The 19,914-nt window shown below is 41.8% G+C and overlaps 2 protein-coding genes across 5 annotated transcripts in view; one reads left to right on the top strand and one right to left on the bottom strand.

The window, feature by feature from the left end:
- The window catches only part of Wdr59 (WD repeat domain 59), a 147,489-nt gene extending 140,540 nt beyond the window's left edge, over window positions 1–6,949 (bottom strand). The window contains exon 1 of the mRNA XM_048792421.1: window positions 6,776–6,949. The gene's annotated coding sequence lies outside the window, so the exon portion shown is untranslated. The remainder of the gene's footprint in view (window positions 1–6,775) is intronic.
- The window catches only part of Znrf1 (zinc and ring finger 1), a 101,894-nt gene that overhangs the window by 51,095 nt on the left and 30,885 nt on the right, over window positions 1–19,914 (top strand). The gene's annotated exons all lie outside the window — the stretch shown is intronic.

The raw sequence follows: 19,914 nt of genomic DNA, 5'->3' as shown, positions 1-19,914 counted from the left end.
AGTGTAGATCTGTTACTCTTCCTGGCAATTTCATGATGTGATTTTTTTGTGTGTGTGTGTGAAATAGCTTAGTCAGAAGTCACTCAGGGAAGAAGACATTAAAAGTATAGCTCTTCTCAATTGATCTGTACACTCTAGTATAACTACAACTCCGCCAGTGTTCTTCACAGAATTCATCTTCTTGCCACCAGCCAGGAGGCAGCTGCTGTGTGTCAGCTTCTGACCTGGCTGAGGCCTTTTACTGACAATTGGCCTCAGTGTAGTAGTGCTGGGAGAAGTTCCCTTCCCTAGGGCCTGCTGCTGAGAAGATGGAATATTCTGGTTTGAATTGTGTTTCCCTCAAATTAATCTCAGAGCAATGTAAAATTGGGTTACACTTTTGACTTGACAGAGTGTCAACGAGAAAATATCTGTTCTTGCTGAAAATTCTTGCTGTTATGCTGTATTAAAAAGTCTAAACAAATGACTGTTTAATAACTTCAAAAGATTTCAAAGAGTTTAAAGAACTCACTTTGACAAACCTGTTCTAGCTCATTTGTAATAACATGATTAGAACCTCTGTGTTTAAAGGCATCAGAGGTGTACCTTGGAGTGTCTCCCAGGACAGCATAACCCACATCCCTGGGAGGTCAGAATGTCAGAGCCAGCACCTCTCCACAGCACCAGCCTCTTGAGGTGCTGAAAGCAACTGAGAACTTTCCATCTTCAGTGGCTTGGGGTCTGACATTTTGCTAAAGTTGAGAACTGTGAAGTGAGATGAATTGTTTATCAGAAAGTCAATTAAAAGGGTTGAGTGACAGTGTGAACACAGAGCCAGTCTTGACATTTCTACAGCAGTTTTGGCCATGTGTCCCTGAGTTTACTTCACTTTGTCATCTTCATATTAGCAGTGGTAGGGCACCCAGGATAAGCTGGGACACCCGATATCAGTCCCCCTTGGCACCTATGGCAAGATGACTGTTACTGCTGTTCTTTAATCTCTTTGTGAGAATGTCTGTGCTCCTGGCCACTGTAATAATGGAGGTGAAGTGTGGGTGGCAGGAGTGCAGCACTGGGTCCTAAGAGAGGGGTCCAGAGGGCCTGGCTGCACCCAGCACAGAGGAGGAATGAAGAGGAATCTTATGGGGTTAACAGTCTACATGTGTTAAAAGACAATTCTGGGCTAGAGTTGTGGCTCAGTAATGCCGCAGTCTGGCTGGGCACAATCAGAAGCCACTTGTCAAAAGAAACTAACTTTATTTTTAGAACCACACACGCCAAACAAAACAGCCTCTCAGGAAAAATCCTCAGAGCCTCAACTGCCACCACCGGCTTTCCACAAGCCTCTCTCTCCCCCACAAGCTTCTCTCCCCCTCCCACAATCCTCCTGCTCTTGAGGCCTATTGGCTGGGTCACGTGGGCGGAGCCAAAAAAAAGTCCCCCAATGAGCAGCTCCGTGGTCTGAAAGGGCAGGGAAACAGCCCAATGAGCATCACCGCAGAGGAGCCAATCAGCTAGATGTTGCTGGGGCCGCTGTGAGCCAATCATCAGCCGGCAGCTGGAAGTTTGCTGGGGCCCCTTCGGCTGTGGCTCTCAACAGTAGAGCGCTTGCCTAGCACATGTGAGGCACTGGGTTTTATCCTCAGCACCACATAAAAATAAATAAATAAATTAAAGGTATGTGTTCATCTACAACTAAAACGAAAATATTAAAAAAAAATTTCAAGATGTTCTGAATTTAATTACAAGCTCTGGAGGGGGGAGACAAGATAAGGAAAGTTAATCAATTAACAACTACTGGCCAAAACCAATACAAGACTGTTCCATGTCCCTGAATGTATGATGACACCTTGTCTTAAAACCCTGGCAGACTGACCCCAGGCGCCATTCTGGGGGATTGAATAAAAAGGCACTTAAACACTGAGCCACATCACCAGCTCTATCTATCTATCTATCTATCTATCTATCTATCTATCTATCTAATTTGTGAGGCAGAGTCTAAATTGCTTAGGACATCACTAGTTTGCTGAGGCAGGAGGATTATGAATTCGAGACCAGTGTCAGAAACAATCAAACTTCGCAAACTGCATCACTGGACACTGAAAACTACTAGCATGTTGTCTGCCATAATCCCTTCATTCATTTTTTTTTGAGAGAAGAGAAGAGAGAGAGAGAGAATTTTTTAATATTTATTTTTTTCAGTTTTTTGTGGACACAACATCTTTATTTTTTATTTTTATATGGTGCTGAGGATCGAATCCAGTGCCCCACACTTGCCAGGTGAGTGTGTTACTGCTTGAGCCACATCCCCAGGCCCCTTCATTCATTTTTAAATGGAATATTACCATATGGTTTTTTGAAGCTATATAATGCGCACACTCATTCACGGCAAATGCTAAACACTGTTGTGAATTCTGTAGCGGGGTGGGGGTCAGAGGAATAAGGTGGAAGTAAAACCAGGCAAAACCCAGCTGTCTGACTGGAACTGGCCTTCCTTCCATTCCAATCCAGGCTGAAATCTGCTCACCTCCAGAATGTGTCTAACCCCCTAAATCCACTGTCTAGACCTCACTGAAAGCTCTCCTTGCTATCAGGGCGGGAGAACTGCGCCAGTGCTTCCACAGAGCAGAGTTCCAGCTTGCTCCTGGGTGGAGTAGTAGAAAAGGGACCAAACAAGGAGCTGAGGGCATGCACATTCTCATCTAGAGTCTGTCCCTAACAACTCATGTGACTCCGAACAGATCTTTAGCCCTTGTCTCCATTTTTCACCTGTAAAGTGAGAAGAATGCCTTATGCCTCTAATTTTCCTTCCAGTTTTAAGGCTTAAGATTCAAAGTTAGGAATTGTGGTATTTCTCTCTTGGTGTGGGTCCTCTCAAAGGGAAGTTTACCAAAGATCCTTGGGTTGACCTTCCCTTGCACTTGGGTCATTGGTTTAACAAAGGACCCACTCTTAGCAGAGAAAGAAAGAGAACGGAGAAAACTCCAGGCATAGAGTAGTCCCTGCCTTTGTCCAACAGTTGAAGGAAGGAAATTAGCTTCCTGGGTTGGCTATGACTTCCCTGTGTGCATCTGTCTCCTTCTGGCTAGATGTATCTAGAAAAGGATTGGAGCTGGTCTCCTGGCTTAGGACTTTTGTTAAAATGCAGAACTCCCAGTATTTCTTAATAGTTCTTGTGTATTTCTAGATTACTCAAGGAATGTAGCATTACTATTCCTAGAAACTTCTCCCCTACCTCCATTAACTAATATTTGAGGGCCTGGTTTTATTTTATTTATACCAGGGATTGAATCCAAGGGGTGCTTATCCGCTGAGCCACATCCTCAGCTCTTATATTTTGAGACATGGTCTCGCCAAGTCACTGAGACTGGCTTTGAACTTGAGATCCTCCTGCCTCAGTCTCCTGAGCTGCTAGGATTACAGATGTATGCCAGTATGCCCAGCAGAGGGCCTGATTTTAAACCAAAACTCAATTGTGGTACCCTTGATTGAAAACAAGGAACAAGTCTAAGTTTTGGTTTGTTTTATTCATGTCTTTATTTATTTATTTATTATTTTTTTTTTATGTGATGTTGAGGGTTGAACTCAGAGCCTCACGCATGAGGCAAGTGCTCTACTACTGAGCTACAACTCCCGCCCCTCCTCTGTACATTTCTGTCCCTGTTGTCCTAAGGTCAGCCTGCTTGGTTGGGGTTCAGTCTCTCATAGCTGTCCTAACTTCACTTCCCTGTGCCTTGATTTCCTCATCTGGAAAAGAGATGTTCAGATTTAATGCAGTAACACAGATAAAGCACCCAGAACCAGCGTGGCACATAGGAGCGACTCTAGAGATGTGACTGCTTCTTACATTTTTCTTCCCACTGCTTTACTCCTCCCCTCCCACTGTCCTCCTGGGTGGATGGAAAAACTAAATGAGCAGCAGACTCAGAGCTGCTGTGGAGAGAGAACAGAGAGATTTTCTGGCTGCTCTCGGCTATTCTTGCAATTCTTGGCACCCCACAAGTCATGCATTGGTGAGAGCCAAAGAGGCTTTTTGGAAGGATTGAGTGCCCAGCCTGGCCCAGCTCAGTGTGCAAGCTCCCTGGGCAACACGTGTGCTGTCTGGCTGTGCCCTTCAGAGAGCCCAGCAAAAAGTGGGCACTGGGTTGCAGACCTGGTTGTATGGGAATGCAGAGTTCACCTAACTCAGACTGATAGAACATGGGACCAAGCAGGTGTATCTCACTCATCTGTCTCACTGGACACCAAACATGTTCCTGTGGCCCTCACTCAGTGTTCTTGTGCTCTCCAGTAAGGAAAAGGAATGGCTTTCACTGAGCGAGAAATTACCAATCCTCTTACCTTGGTAATTGTATTACATTTGATGATGTAGATAGCTAGAGCTGAAAACAGGGAAGGGGAGAGCAAAGATAATAAGAAAGCCTGGGGGACACTGTTCACTTCTCAATCTAGTGCATCCTGCCAGCTGAGACACTGGGCTGCTCCTGCAGCCATGGCTCCTGTGCTAGAGCCAGTGGGACAGCCTGACATGCTACAGGGTGGGCATCGGTGTTAGCAGTTCCCTTAGGTAGAGATTTCCCTAGATTACTACTACTCACAGCAGACTCTCTCACTGTCTTCCCTAGAGCCATGTGTCCTGGCTCAGACTGTTTTGGTTATTGTCTTCTTAGTAGCAGACCCAACCATTATGACTTTTAGCTCAGATCTCAATTATCCTGAAGATGCTTAGGGTTGAGATTAGGGAGTGCAGGAGTTGGGGGAGGAATGATTTTTTTTAGCTGTGTAATTATGAAGGTAACTGGAGTTCATTATCACAAAATGAAGCAGCATAGAGCATCTAAAATAAAAAGTCATGTCCCTTCTTCCACTGTAGTCTCCCTTCCTGAAGGTGATTAGGTAGCCCCAAAAGGCAATGTGGGTCTGTCTTTGAAAGCATTTCCTTGCTTATGCTCATGCAAGCATGTATGAGTTTCTTTGTTTTCTCAGGGTGTCTCACTCTCTGTGGTGTTCTGCAGCTTGCATTTGTGGTGTGGTAATTCAACATGTGGACAAATTAGTGTACAGAAGTTTTACCAACTTTTTTTTTTTTGGAATGTGGGGATGCTACTTAATAGTTTGTCATATAGACATTCCACCAATTTTGGTTTTTGGGGGTAGGAGTAACAGGGATTGAACTCGGGGGCCCTCAACCACTGAACCACATCCTTAGCCCTATTTTGTGTTTTATTAGAGTCAGAGTCTCACTGAGTTACTTAACACTTTGCTAAATTCTTGAGTCTGGCTTCAAACTCATAATCCTCCTACCTCCACCTCCCGACTACTGGGTTTACAGGCCGCCCAGCCCCACCAATTATTAATGAAAGCGTTGTTAGTCTTGGGACAAGGCAACTATTTGAAAGTTTATATAAGAAAGCCATCAGGTGACTATCCTTCAGCCTCCTCCCTGCAGCGATTAGGAGGCCAGGTCTCCAGAGGCCTGAGTGGAAGGGGGAGGAGATACCAAACTACAGGGAGGAGGGTCAGCTGGACATCTCTCTACTTCTGGTGAGGCTTATTGGGTTCCAGAAGTTCAAAGGTAGAGACCAGAGTTTGAGGGATTCTTTGTTTGAAGGGGAACATTACAAAGAAAAGTCCTGTAGATACAAATGTTTGATCATGAATGAAAAAGATTCCTAATACTTTTATTACAAAAATCCAAAATGGATCATTCAACCAATACAATAGTGCATTGAATAAGGACAAACACATCACATCAATTACTATTTTCCCCCAAAACATAAGGACGATGCAATACTGGAAACCCTGTATATAACATCATTAGCCCAAGGAGGTAAAAATATCATTATTTCAATTGATTGATTCAAAAAACAGATTCAATGAATTCAATACCATTTTATGTTTAAAATTCTCAATAAAATAATAATAAGGGGAAACACACTGGATTAAAGGGAAACACACTGGATATATATATCCTAAACCAAGCTTTATATTTAATAGAAGAACTTACTTTTATGAAACATAGCAGTGGAGGTACTGACCATTAGGTTAAAGAAAGAAAAAGTAAAGGTGAGAATTAAAAAGGATGACATAAAACTTTTTCTTTCTCTTTTCTTTTTCCTTTTTTGCTGGAGAGAAGGCTGTGGTACTGGAAATTAAACCCAAGGCTTTGCAAATGCTAGGCAAGTGCCCTACCACTGAGCTACATCTCCAGCCCTGTTTTATTTTTTGTTTTGAGACAGGGCCTCACTGAGTTGCTGAGGCTAGACTCAAACTTTTGATCTTCCTGCCTCCCAAGTAGGTGGGATTATAGGTGTGGGTCACTGCACCCAGCAGTACTTTTTGTTTTCATATGTTATAGTCAGATACAAGATATATCTATCAAATCAAGTTGCATTTATCTATGCCTGCAATAATCAACTAGAAAACAAGAAATAAAATAATAGCAAAAGGCACTATAAAGTTTCTGATATTAAGTTAAACAAAAATATGCAGAACCTATATGAGATCTAAATAAATGGCCTGACATTCTGTATTCTTGCGTGAGATCAAGTATTGTAAAGATTTTAATCTTCCTTCCATGCAGATTTATAAATTTGGTGCTATTTCAATAACTATGAAGTAACAAATATTTTCTACTTAATAATTTAAACCAACAATAATAATTATCTCTCAATTTTTGTAAGCCAGGAATTTGGAAATAGCTCCCCTGGGCATTTTTTGGCTTTTGAAGCCTTTCATGAGATTGCAGTCATATGGGAGTTATGGCTGTCACCATCTCAAAGACTTTTTCACTTACATGACTCGTGCTCAGCCCTGGGGGCTCTTCTGGTATCTCTGTTTCTGTGTAAGTTTTTCATGTGATATCTCCAGTACAGTTCCTTCAAGTAGCTGCACTTAGACTTATTACCTTTCAGGGATCCCAGGACTGATGTCCCCAAGAAAACCAGGTGGAAGTTGCTTTGCTTTTTTGCACTCACCTTGGAAGTCACACAGAATCACCTCTCCCCTGTTCTGGTTGAGAGAGGTACAAAGATCACTCTAGGGAGAAGAGATCATAAAGTCCATCTCTTTTTGGCGGGTGGTGCAGGTATTAGGGATTGAACTCAACCACTGAGCCACATCCTCAGCCCTATTTCATATTTTATTTAGAGACAGTATCTCACTGAGATGCTTGGTGTCTCACCGTTGCTGAGACTGGCTTTGAACTTGTAATCCTCCTGTCTCAGCCTCCCAAGCTGCTGTATTACAGACATGTGCCACTGTGCCTGACCAGAGCCCATCTCTTGATAGAGAAATACTGGTGTCACATTTCAAGGAGGTCATGTGGGATGAGATAGATATTGATATAGCTGTCTTTGGGAAATAACAGTGTGCTTTAAGTTCAATTCCCTTCAGAATTCTAATTTTTTTAAGAACTTTTATTTTTAAATGTATTTGAATTAACTAGGTCATCCTTTAGAGAAAAGAGAAAAGGGGGTCTTTTGCACTGGTATGTGGCATGTTATAAGCTGGCAAACCATGATGTCAACACCAGAGTGGTAGCTGCAGGAACAAGTAGTGGACAAATGAAACGGAATAAAGAGCTTACACATGTGTTCATGTGGGAACTGAATGCATTATAAAGAGTACCAGAAACCAGTGGAAAAGGATGGATTGCTTAGTAGACAATGTTGGGAGAATTGACTTATTAGATGGAAAAACATAACCAGGATCTCACACGATGGTAGACTCTATCTAGAAGGGTGAAAGACCTAAATGAGAATGGTAATATTGTAAAATTAATTCCATATCCACCGTCCCTTATTTACAAATCTGAAATCCAGAAAGTTCTTGAAAAGCGTGTTCATTTTCAAAACTCAAATGGTAGCAAACTTGAGCTGAGGTGAGGCTTCTTAATGTAATATCCCTTTTAATGTAAATATCATAACACTCTATAATTTTTTTGGAAAAAGTGTTATAAGAACTTAGAAATATTTCAGAAAAAATCTTAAAAATAGGATAATGGATACCCATATATCCATCACTTGAATTAAACACTTACTGACATTTTGCTATATGTTTATGTACATGTGTATGTATGTGGTTGTGTGTGCTTCTTGTTTATGTTGAACCATTTGAAATAAGTTGCAAACATTGTGCCACTCTGTATCTATTGCTACTTGCATATAGATATTTCATCAGAAAAAAGGATGTTTCCAGGGCTGGGGCTGGGCTCAGTTGGTAGAGTGCTTACCTAGCATTTGTGAGCCAAGGGTTCGATTCTCAGCACCACATATAAATAAATAAATAAATAAAGGTCAATCAATAAATAAAAAATATTTTTAAAAAATATTTCCAACAGAATCACAATATTAAGGTCACAATTTTTAAAATTAACTAATTCTATAATATCTAATAGTTGATTTTCAGTTTTCCCCATTATCCCCAAAATGTTTTTCCCATTCAACATGTTTAATGAACATTTTTTATTATTTATAGAACAATAATGCTTAGTGAACATTATTAAATATCTGCTATTAAAGTAAATGAAGGGCTGGGGATGTGGCTCAAGCGGTAGCGCGCTCGCCTGGCATGCGCGGGACGCTGGGTTCGATCCTCAGCACCACATAAAAATAAAAAATAAAGATATTGTGTCCACCTAACACTAAAAAATAAATATTTTTTTTAAAAAAGTAAATGAAGCCTGGCACAAATCTGTAATCCCAGTGGCTTGGGAGAATGAGATAGGAGAATTGTGAGTTCAAAGCCAGCCTCAGCAACAGTGAAGTGCTAAGCAACTCAGTGAGACCTTGTCTCTAAATAAAATACAGAGTAGGGCTGGGGATGTGGTTTAATGTTCAAGTGTTCCTGAGTTCAACCCCTGGTACCAAAAAAAAAGTAAATGAAAATTCAAAATAAAGTAAACATCCTCACTGCCCTAATGAACAATCTCATGGGCAGATGGAAACATACACAGAAAGACTTCTGAAGCAGAGCTCAGGGGTCATAGGCAGAGAACCAGTTTCTTTTCAGAGGGGGAGCTTCTGGGACAGTGCTAAATCCTATACAAGTCCTAATCCTGTTCCCTCTCTGCTTAGACCTCTGAGGGAGATTTGACTTTAGGTAGACCAAAAACCAAAAATTCCTTTCTTTAGATAACATGATTGAGCCAAAATCTAGCCAATGTTCATACATTACATTTGGTTGTCTTGTTTCTTTCTTTCTTTTTTTTAATCCAGAGCACCATCCCCTACCCTACATGGGTGGGCATGCATGCACATGCTTTTCCAAGTGACACTGCCTTCTTATAAAGACCAAACTGATTGATTTATTGACTGTCCCTTGTTCTGAATTTTCTGTTTCCTCAGAGTATCATTTACTGTGTTCTTCTATCCCCTGTATTTCTTTATAAACTGGAATTTAAGTCTAAAGCCTCGACTGTATTTCAGTTTAAGCATTTTGTGCAAGAATAAAGATGTTGCTACGAACTTCACGTTGTATAATGAGAGGAAATATCACCAACATAGGTTATCCCATCATCAGTTCAGTTAAGTTTGATTGTTTGGTTAAGATGGTGGCTTCCAGATCTTTCCCTTGTAAAGATACAAAGTTGACTGATAGAGGACCATAAACAGTAAGAAAATGTAGGATATCTGTGTTACAAGAGCAGTGAAGCACTTCTTATAACACACCCAAGGCAAACACACAGATGGCATTTAAAGCCTGGAAACTCAGAAGGAAGAAAGTATAAAAGAAGGAAATAGAGGGTCTTAAACTAAGCCTTGAGGCCATGATGAGTGGAGTTGAGAGGATGAGGAGGAAACAAAATTGGAGACAAAGGAGCAGCCCACCAGTAAGCTAAGAGCAGAACACAGAGCGCATCAGGGGAGCCAGGTAAGACCATATGTCAAAGAGGCGGGTGTGGCGATGGCCAGACCAGTGCTACCAGGAAGAACAGAAGTGTATAGCTAGGCTTAGTAGCACAGAGTCTAGCAGTGAGAACAAGTCTGGCTGAAGTTGGATTGGGGGAAAAGAAATGATGCAAAGAAGTGGGGGTTAGCCATCAGGGAACACAAGGGCAAGAGAAAACATTTCCTATTTGTTTGCTGATGGGAATGATCCAATAAAAGGCAAAAAATGAAAAAGTCACATACTCAAAATGTCAATCCACATTTTGCAAGCACACCTACAAACTGAAGGATGCAAATAAGAACATTGTAGTGGTCGCTTATGGAGCAGAGGGTCTCTAGGGCCAGAGAGTGGGGACAGCTCTCAGGGCTGAAAGGAAACAGATGAGAAGACAAAAAGACCTTGCTCAGACCAGTGTGCTAAGGCCTGCTGAATGTGATTAAACCAGTCCCTGATACCAGAGGATAAAAACAGGTGGGCAGAGAACAGCCTGACTCCTGTTACCTTGCTGTAAAACCACCAGGTAGCCAGCCCCCACCTGTGTACATGTGAGGGGAGATTAAAGTCTGCAAGGGCTCAGCACAAGGGCTTAAAATTAAGACTTACCCTTTTACAGGAAGCCCCTGGAGGATGCACTCTCTTCTAATGACAGAGTAAATTGAGAAAGGGGAAAACATGGACTCTAAGAAAGGGGATCTAGTAGCACCAGAGGAAGATACCTATGTCCTGGGTGGGTTATAAAAGATGCTGTTCTTACCTATAGGGAGCTAAGTGAATTGGAGACAGGAATGAGATGGGGAGGGAGAATTTTTCTTTTTCTTTTGTACTTTTGAATACAGCTTGATTTTCTTCTTTTTTAAATCAAAACATGAATTACTTTTGTAGTTGTAATTTTTTTTTAAAGAGAGAGAGAGAGAGATAATTTTTTTAATATTTATTTTTTAGTTCTCGGCGGACACAACATCTTTTGTTGGTATGTGGTGCTGAGGATTGAACCCGGGCCGCACGCATGCCAGGCGAGCGCGCTACCGCTTGAGCCACATCCCCAGCCCCTGTAGTTGTAATTTTTGTTGTTATAAAGTATCTGTGTCCTAAGTATTTATTATTTTTTTAATGGAATTTACCCAAAGGATGAAACTGGACAAGTGCCCAAATACTAATTGCTATGTTGTTTCTGATACTAAAAAAAAACAAAAAAAACTGGAAATAGCCTCAGTGTCTGTCTGTAGGAAATTAGTTAAATAAATTATATCTTCAGATAATAGCATACTATATAACTGTTTCTTAAAAGATATGAGGGAGATTGTAATATTTCCATGGAAAGAAAGAATATTTTTAAATTTAAAAAAAAAAAAGCAGATTTCAAATAACAGATAAGGGTTGGGATAGCTTAGCGATAGAGTACCTGCTTAACATTCCCAAGGCATTGGATTTGGTTTCAGCACCACAAAAAAATAGTATAATAAAATAATGTAGATGACATGATCTTGCTTCCCCCGCTCCCAAACACACATCTTTTCTCTTTTGAACTGAGAGCCTACTACTGAACTATTTCCCCAGGCCTTTTTATTTTTTATTTTGAGACAGGGCCTTGCTAACTTACCCAGGTCAAATTTGCGATCCTTTTGCCTCAGTTTCCCAAGCAGCTATTGATAATAGGTATGTGCCACTGTGCCCGGCTCACTTATGTTTTTTTCAGATCAATCCCAGGGCCTTATACATGCTAGGCAAGTGCTCTACTACTGAGCTAGACCCCCAGTCCTGGTTTTTTCCCTTTTTTTTTTAAGTCTTGCTATGTAAACATTTTAGTCCAGAAATATACTTTTTAAATAAAACTTTTACTACATAGGATGGGGGTACGGAATGAGTCTCAAAGTTTAGAGCTGTGGGTGCTGATGTGTGTTTCCCAAGAGAACAGTGCTGCAGGAAAGCCTTTGGCAAGAGGAAAATGACAGGCAAAATTGGTGCATATGCACACTCTACTGTTTGCTTTAGTGACTGGAGCGCTATGCCCCCTCCAGTAGGGAAAAAGCAGGGGCTCTGCCAGCCATCCAGGCTCTGAGTCTGTGTGGGCAGTTGCACTGGTGTGACCAGACCCTTTCTAGTAGACCAAGATGGGTTCTAATCCACACTGCTGTTCTTTTCCTACAGATTTTCTAGTAGATTGATTTTGCCTTTTAAAGTGAAACTCAAGTATTTGCCAACTCAAGCACTTCCAGATCCAGAGATTCTGATTTGTACTATGACCTTTTGAGTAAGTCTGTCCCGGGTATGTACGAGGGTTGTGCCTCTGGCTGCCACAGTGAGTGGAGCTGAGTGCTGGTGTCTGTACAGCAAGCTCCCTCATGACTTGTGCAGTTGTGGCTTATCCCCTTCCAGGACACAAAACATAACCACCCTAATCCAAGCTTCAGATATGGCCCTGTTGATCAATGCTAGAGAATGTACTTCCCTTTTCATCCTATATCTGTATTCTTATTTGTCTGAGCCTTTTCCCTCTTCCAAAAAGTATGCCTGAATCTACCTCATTTAGTAATTTTGGGTGCATTAAAAAAAAAAGGTGAAGATTCACTTTGTCCCCTCAGCTCTCCATTTCATTTAGCAAGTGGATGGAATCAAGCTGATGCCTGAGAAGAACCACCAGTGGGTCCCAGTAAAGTAGGAAAGATGGTATTTTCTGCTGCTCTCTAGCCAGAGGTGTGAACAGAATTAATTGATTCGTGATCTTTATATATATATTTTCTTTTTTAGTTGATGGACCTTTATTTTATTCATATATTTATATGCAGTGCTGAGAATCAAACCCAGGGCCTCTCACATGCTAGGCAAGTGCTCTATCACTGAGCCACAACTCTAACCCTGGTTTATGATTTTAAAGATCTTAGTTTGATGATTTTTTTACAGCTAAAAAGAAGGAGGAGAAGGAGAAAAGAAGAGCTGTTCTACACATAGACATCTACACTTTAGGAACATTATTTGTTTCAGGTTCTTTACACCCTCTTGCCCCTTCTGCTATGTACTGTTCTTATGTTCTATGTAATTGTTCTTAGCCGCTCTTGTTGATTTCCTTCCCACAGCCATTATCTTTGCACTTCTGTTCAAGTGTGGTCCCTAAAGTGTTACCTTCCCTCAGAGCTCAGACTCAGATATATCCTTATACATTTTTCTAGACTGGGCTTATCTGGTCCCCAGGCTGCTGAATCATTTACTTCTAGTTCAGATCATTCCTCCAGGCTTCTGTTCAGTACACTAGATAAACCAGATATTTCCACTTGCATGCCTGTCTGTAACATTCCTCAAACTTAGTTTGTTCAAAACTGGACCATCATCTTTCTTGCTCCCTTTCCAGGAACCCATCCTTCTTCAAGAATTCCCATCTCCATCAAAACCATTTACCTAATTCCCTAAACCACATACTTGAACATCATTGTTAACTATATCCATATTCCCATTCCCCTTGAAGCTAATAGCAACTCCCAGAGAACAAACCATTTAAAGATCTTTTTAATCCATATAATTTTCTACCAGGGATGAGTACAAATTATTGGAGGATGGCAAAAAAATCAATAATCAGAGAAGGGAATGGTAGAACACGCCTAAAATCCCAGCAACTCGGGAGGCTAAGGCAAGAGGATCATTAAGTTCAATGCCAGCCTGGGCAACTTAGCAAGACTCTGTCTCACAATAAAAAATTGAAGGGCTGGGATGTAGTTTAATGGTAAAACACCCCTCGATTCAATCACTAGTACCACAAAACAATAACAACAACAATAAAACTCAGTGATTATTATAAATAATAGTTCAGAGTCAGGTCTACCAGATGTCCCTTCTGGATTCTGAGTCCCCAATGGCTAATTGAGCAGTCAGCTTAGAACCTCAGTAGTATTACCAGGGGTTGACAGGGCAATGAGGCCTACTTTTCTCCATTCACACTACCAATAGCCTGAATGACCATAGCAATCTCCTAACTGCTCTACAAGTTTCCAGATCCTAACATTAACTTACTGCACTATGGCCAGAATGGTATTAAATATAAACTATCTCAGAATCTTTCAACAGTGTGCAATGTTTCTGGAATGATGTACCCAGATCCTCAATGTAGTTAACCCAGGCCCTATCAAATCTGGTCCCTACTTAGCCTCTTTAGCTTCCACTTTTTGCCACTCTACCTGTCAACATTTTATAAAAGGAAACCTATTAATTGAAATAAGTGCTTATACTACATTATAAATACACATCTTGATGAATTTTCACAAACTCAACACCTCTGTGTAAACCATATCATAAGACAATCCCCTATGCCCTTTCCCTCTCTCTGCCCTAGTAGTGAGTGACTGCTCTTCTGTCCTTGTAACTGTGTAGACTATTTTTGTACTTTTAAGTAGATAGAATCAAATAGTATATAATTGCAGGTCTGCCTCCTTCACCCTGCCTCCTTCTCTCAGCCGTCCATATCATGACATAGTGCTGTAGACCTTTCATTAGCCTTAGTTTCTATTACATGAATAGACCACGTTTTTTCTATTGGTTCTTGTACTGGGGCTGCATAACAAAATGTCCCAAAATTTAGCAGCATACAACAAATGTTTCTTGTGCTCATGGATTCTGTGTGTCAGGTATTTGCACAGGGCACTTCAGGAGCAGCTTGTCTCTGCTTCACGATGTCTGGGACCTCAGCTGAAAACTGGACACTGGGACACTGGTGTCTTTTGACAGCTCATTCTCTCATAAGCCTGGCTCTCTGCAGAGACCTCAGCAAAGGCTGTCAGCCTAACTGTTGATGGGTGCCCTCTCCTTGTGGTCTGAGTTTCCTCACAGCATGGTGGGTAGCTTCTCAGGGCAAGAAGGCTGGGCAGCAGCTGTATGCTTTTCATGGCCTAGCCTCATAGGTCATAGCATTTCAGCCTGTACTCTGTTGGTCAGAAAGCCCCAAGCCCACTCAGATTCAAAGGAAGGGGAAACAGGCTGCAGCACTTGATAAGGAATGGCAAAGTTCTGGAAGTGCACATGTGACTGGGAACAGTCCTGAGACCGTTTTTTTAGAAAATACTGTACGTTTTGTTGTCTACCTTTCTGATCCAACCACACTGATCCTCTTTCAGTTCTTTGAAAGAACAGACTCTTCATCATTCCAAGGCTGGCTGACTTTTGCTTATCCTTTAGTCTCAAATTAGACTTTCCTTCTTACAAGAAGCCTGCCTGCTGTCACTGCCACCTGAGCCCAAAACCTTCAGTGTGAGTCCCACTCCTAGTTCCATTTGGCACCTTGTCTTGTCCCTATCATAGTGCTGATTATGAGATAGTACTATTGCCTGTTTACTTCTCTGTGTCTTCCATCAGATTTGAAGCTCCATGAAGGATATCTTTCTATGCTGAATATTTTTCTGTGCTGTTTAGAGTCTAGCTCAGAGCCTGGGACATACCAGGCAGTAAAGGATTTAGCCTTCATGTCCAGTGACTAGAAACAATGATGTGTGCACAAAATTGTACACTAACATAGTTTAGTACATAGGATTAGCTATGTTGTAGGACATACAGATACACTTCTGCAAGTATTGAGTGTTACAGCAGGAGGCAATTATAAGTATAGACTGTCATTTTTGAACCCTCTCCTTCTATAGGTAAGAAGTGTAACTAGCTGTGACATGGATCATATAAATGGAAGCAGATGATCCTGTGACCAGCAATCCTAGGCCCTCACTATGAGGGGAGGTGTTGCTCTGAGGGGACTACTGAAGCCCCTCTAGTTCACCTCTGAGATGCAGGTACTGTGTTGGTCCAGTGATGTACCCAAAAGGCAGCCAGTCATCACACCACTCCCGCATGTAAGCCACAGGAGGGTCACCTTCTCGCCTTCTCTTTGTCTTTATATGAGGAGTGAGGCATCCATTTTCAGTTCTCCTCCCCTCTGCCTCCCATGTCCTGGACCACTTACCAACCAGTTTTCCAGCATTAAAAAATTTTAGGTCAGTCTTCTTTTCACAATTGGGGTTGTTTTTAATAACGAACCCCCCCCCTTTTTCCGTTTTCCTCTTTGAACCTCCCTGTAGTGCACAGGTTTGATAGTGTTTGTTTTGTGATATGCTGTCATTGAACTGAGCAAGGCTGCTTTCTTGGTCATTCGTACATTGATTTGTTCCCTATATTCCAGTTCTCTGTTCCCTCTCCTTCATAGCTCACTGTATGAGTGCATTTGATATGTATTCTACTGGTGTGTTTTTGGATTGTCACTTTATGTGTGTACGTGGATTTTTTGTGTTTTTGCTTAGAATTTTAGTTAGTTGTGTGCATGTTTTTAACTCAAAAAAATGCCGTGGTTCTACCAATTGTTTCTTCTTTTTTCTCTTTATTTTATTCAATATTGTTTTTAGATCCATTCTGTGTGTACATGGCTTGTGCCTGCTGCTGGTGTTGAGGGTGGGGGTGTCCACTGCACTGTTTCATAGCATGTGTGTTCTGCCTGACACGTGCTCATTCCTCATAGGTCTCTTCTGGGCCACGTGACATGATACTGTGGCAAACATCCTCTCCTGTCTTCTGATTGCCTTGTATGAGGCTTTTTCTCTGGGAAATAACCCAGAAATGGGACTATAGGACCATAGCAAACTTTCTAGGTCATCTCCTCTAGGGACTCAGAAGATATGACAATGTCCTGTTTCTCCCCATTTTCTCCTGTGTGTTAGGAATGTCCCAGCTTTCAGCTTGGCTCTGGAATTTTACAGGAGGCCATTCAGTGGGCAGTAAAGTTTGGGATTTTATTCTCTTGTATGTTGATTTGAGTTTTGAGTTCATTCACTTTGAATTGTTCAAACATGCTGTTCCTTCTACATCCACATATAAAATGAGCCATGATGGCTGGGGTCTGTTTGGCTATCTTGTGTCCGTGACTGTTTCTAGACCCTGTTTGGAGGCAGTGTGGGGTAGTGGTAGGTGAAACAGTGGAGTCAGACTGGCATGAGCATGATTTTGGCTTCTCCACATATGTACCAGTTCGGGCCATAAGTTGAGATCAGGCCACCAGACTACAGGGTGTATATGGACGGTCCACATACAAACACATAGCCATTCCAGGCTGCCCATCCCTTTGTTTATGAGATATGAGAACCCACAGCAAGAGTGTTTAGAGAAAGGTGCACAGTGTTCCCATAAGTTGGTGTCTAAAGGGTGTGAGCTTGTATTTAAATCTTTGCCATCATACCCTGAATTATTTATGGGTAGACTTATATTGTGTCTAGAATTTGCTTCAGAATAATCTGGTGCAGGGGGAGTGGGTGGGGTGAAGATCAGATGACTATGTAATTTATCATTCAAGCTCAGACACATTTGAGATTGAAAGAGGGAGCTATTAATTACACCAGGACAATCTTAAACCTGGATTGTCCTGGCAAACCAAGACATGGACACCCCAGGGAAATACAAGACAGGAATGACCCTGAGTTGATTTTGAAACTGGGTAATGAGTACCTAGGAGCTCATTATATCTGTTTTTTTTTGATTGTTTAAAAAATGTCCATGACAAAAAAAGTTTTTGAAGAAGGAAAGTTATCAGACTGCTGATGTATTTAGAAGTTTCCACTGTTCTGGAAATGGCTGCTGGGTCCCTTGCCAACCCCAGTCTGGGATAGTAAGCCCAGGTCATCTGATGTTGGCCTCTCTTCCATGTTTCTGGGCAGGTGTGTGTGTGTGTGTGTGTGTGTGTGTGTGTAGGAGAGTAGATGGAGAGGCCCTGCCTGCTCTGGTTGGTAGCATGAAGAGAAACTGCAGGTTGTTCTAGCCTAACATGTCTTGGTTTAGCATGGGGACAAAGGCTGGCCCTCATCCTGTCCCCAGTACTGTCAGGGCCTAAGTGGCAACTGAAACAGATCCCTTCACACCTGCTGCATACCACAGCCTGGCGGCAGGTTACTCAAGTCTGTGTGCATGCACATGTGATTATTATCTGTGCCTTTTATCAGAACCATGGGTGGCAGGAAGCAGCAAGACTGCAGTGAGTTCTTAACTGACATTCCGTCACACACACACTTCCCATCCTACTTAACCCTCACTGTGGTGTGGCAGTTGCTGGAACCTTGAGTGGTAGAAGGCAGCCTGTGCTGGGAATGGACTCAACAGGCAGACATACCCTTAATTTGTTATCTCTTTCCTGTTGTACAGCTGGGCCATTTTCACACAGTTCCACGAAGTGTGATATTCATTCATCCAACAGATATTTTCAAGAGCCTCTCATATGCCAGGCTCTGGAGATACAGCAGTAAAAGAAACAGATTCTGCCTTCAAGGAGCTTATTTTGTAATGGGGGCAACAGACAGCAGGTGCAGCGGTGGTGAGTGCTAAGAGGAAATATAAAGCTTGAGGGGTGGGGGCTGAGGGATTGAGTTGAAAATGTGAAAATGGGAACTCTTCTGATGGGTTGTCTAAGTAGGTGCCTGAGAAAGGAGCCAAAAAGCAGATGTGAGTACAGTAGGGAGTAAGCAGGTGGAGAAGAAGTGTCACTTTTCACAAGTTGCTTAGTGTTTAAGAATTGACTTTAGGGGGCTGGGGTTGTGGCTCAGTGGTAGAGCGCTTGCCTAGCACATGTGAGGCATTGGGCTCAATCTTCAGCACCACATATAAAAATAAATAAAATAATAAAGATGTCCAAAAAATAAAAAGAATTGACTTTAGGATGATGTTATGTGGAGGTCATTGGCAACTGTGGTAAGGGAGGTTTGGGAACTGGAATGGGTTCATAAAGGATTAGAAGGAGAGGAAATGAAGATAGCCATTTTAGCTCTTTTCATGGAGCTTTTTTTTTTTTTATAAATAAGGCAGTTGCTGGAGGTGTAGGTAAGATTGAGAAAGCATTGTGTAAACTGGGGAGTGGCACATGTATACTGACTCAGAAGAAAAGGGAAAATATGTTTAACAGAACTCATTGTAAATGACCCTTTTATATGATTTAGCAAATATCAAATGTCCCTGAACATGAATGGTAGTACCCTGAGATCTGGTTCAGTTTTCTTCTTTGGAGTTTCATCAAGTAAATCATAAATGATTGGACCATTCCTGAAATATCTATTATAATGTTTTGATCTTTTTTCTATAATACTTCTCATGTTTTACAAATTTTCTGAACTTTTAGATTATAATTCCATACCCTTTTGATAGTCTAAATCTATGGATCCATTTCCCCAGAAAAGCACTCTGAGGACTAGGCATATTATTTCTGGAGGTTAATGGATCTTGAGTCCATTCCAAGAGTGTCCAGGTCAAAAAGCTGTGCATTAGATATATTCACTAGATGGCCACTGAAAGCTGTGAAAATCACAGAATGAGAGCTCTTGGCCATTTTTTCCCTCTTCTTTAGTAGGTCATCAGTTCACTGAGCATGGGAATATAATGTTTTGCCATATTCCCTTACCATTTAATATCCAGAATAAAGATGAATGAACAGTCTGAATTGGTTGCTTATCCTGAGTGTGGCCAGTGGAGCTCCAAGAGAACACAACCATATTCTATAAGACTGAAGGTTTGTGCCCTGTTCTCCATTTGTGTGTCAAAGCCCTGATCCCCGGTATCAAGGTATTTAGTGGTGGGACTTTGTTTCAGGGGTTGGGGGTTGCTTTAGGAGTTTGCAAGGATAGAGTCCCCATGATGGGACGGTGCCCTGGGAAGAAGAGGAAGAGACACAAGGGTTCTCTGCAAGCCAGGATGAGGGCCCTCACCAGACACTACATCTGCCAGCACCTTGGTTTTGGACTTCCCAGCTTCCAGGCCTATGAGGAATAAATGTTTCAGCTTCACAGTCTGTGGTATTTAATTACAGCAGCCCAAACCAATACCCACTTCTTTACCACTTTTAGCAAGCCAACTACTCTCTCCTTTTTAAATCTGATCCTTTGGAAGACTAACCATGTCTTCCTATGCCATTGTATTAGTTTCCTTTTACTGCTATAAGAAACTACCACAAATCTGATCATACATTTATTTTCTTCCTTCCTTCCTTCCCTTCCTTCCCTCCCTCCCTCCCTCCCTCCCTTCCTCCCTCCCTCCCTTCCTCTCTCCCTC

The sequence above is a fragment of the Marmota marmota genome, unplaced genomic scaffold (genome assembly GCF_001458135.2).
Source record: "Marmota marmota marmota unplaced genomic scaffold, marMar, whole genome shotgun sequence".
Classification (NCBI taxonomy): domain Eukaryota; kingdom Metazoa; phylum Chordata; class Mammalia; order Rodentia; family Sciuridae; genus Marmota; species Marmota marmota.
The sequence above is the reverse complement of the archived record's forward strand: the minus strand, read 5'-3'. Positions and strand labels throughout refer to the sequence as shown.